This window comes from Petaurus breviceps, unplaced genomic scaffold (assembly GCF_028583685.1).
Source record: "Petaurus breviceps papuanus isolate PSGF00001 unplaced genomic scaffold, PetGlider_PUasm1.0 90352, whole genome shotgun sequence".
Classification (NCBI taxonomy): Eukaryota; Metazoa; Chordata; class Mammalia; order Diprotodontia; family Petauridae; genus Petaurus; species Petaurus breviceps.
This window is the reverse complement of record NW_027187228.1, coordinates 1,401,522-1,403,127: the sequence shown is the minus strand read 5'-3', so window position 1 is coordinate 1,403,127 and position 1,606 is coordinate 1,401,522.

Sequence of the window (1,606 nt, the reverse complement as noted above, 5' to 3'; positions counted from 1 at the left end):
ATATACATACATATATATATATATATATATATATATGTATGTATATTTTTTTAAACATTTGATTTTGAAACTTTGAATTCCAGATTCTTTCCCTTCCTCCCTCATCACTCACCCTTACTGGGAAGATAAGCAATTCAATATAGGTTGTCCATGTGTAGCTATGCAAAACATTTCCATAGTGGATATATTATGAAAGACCGACTATATTTCCCTCCATCCTATCCTGCCCAACACTTTTTCTATTCTCTACTTGGACGTCCCTTTTAAAAAATGTGTGCTTCCAACTTCCCTCCCCCCAGCCTACCCTCCCTTCCATCATCCCCCCTTTCATCCCCTTCTCCCCTACTCTCCTGTAGAGTGAGATACCCTATTTAGTGTGTATGTCATTCCCTGCCTAAGCCAAATTCAATGAGAGTAAGGTTGAATCATTCCCTTTTGCCTTCCTGTTCTTCCCCTCCATTGTAACAGCTTTCCCTTGCCTCTTCTATATGAGATAGTTTACCCCTTTCTGTCTCTCCCCATGTCTTCTCATTATATTCCTCTCTCACCTCTCAATTTCACCTTTTAAGTATCATCCCTTCCTATTCAATTGGTCCTGTGCCCTCTTTCTATGTATACCTGTACACATATATACACACACACTCACATATGTATTCATATGCCCATATACCCACCTATATAGACATATATGCATGTATACATATGTATATATATATATATATACACATTTCTATTCCCTTCAACTATTCTCATACTGAGAAAAGTTTTATCAGTTACAATTATCATTTTTCCATGTAGGAATGTTAATAGTTCATTTCAATAGTTCATTCAACTTTGATAAGTCCCTTATGATTTCTTTTCCCTGTTTACCTTCTCATGCTTCTCTTGTTTCTTGTACCTGAATGTCAAATTTTCTATTCAACTCTGGTTTTTTCATCAAAAATGCTTGAAAGTCCTCTATTCCACTGAATGACCACATTGTCCCCTGAAACATTACAATCAGTTTTGCTGGGTAGGTGATTCTTGGTTTTAATCCCAGCTCCTTTGACCTCTGGAATATCATATTCCAAGCTTTTTGATCCCAGTGTAGAAGCTGCCAGATCCTGTATTATCTTGACTGTGTTTCCACAATATTCAAATTGTTTCTTCCTAGCTGCTTGTAATATGTTCTCCTTGATCTGGGAACTCCAGAACCTGGCTATAATATTCCTAGGAATTTTCTTTTGGGGATGTTTCTCAGGAGGTGATCAGTGGATTCTTTCAACCTCTATTTTGCCCTCTGGTTCTAAAACATCCCAGCAATTTTCTTGAGAATTTCTTGAAGGATGATTTCTAGGTTCTTTTTTTGATCATGGCTTTCAGGTAGTCCAATAATTTTTAAATTATCTCTACTGAATCTATTTTCCAGGTCAGTGGTTTTCCCAATTAGATATTTGACATTGCCTTCTATTTTTTCATTTGTTTGGATCTGTTTAATAGTATCTTGATTTCTCATAAAGCCACTAGCTACCATTTGTTCCAATCTAATTCGGAAGGAATTATTCTCTTCGGTGAGCTTTTGAGATTCTTTTTTCCATCTGGAAAATTCGGCTTTTTAAGGCTTTCT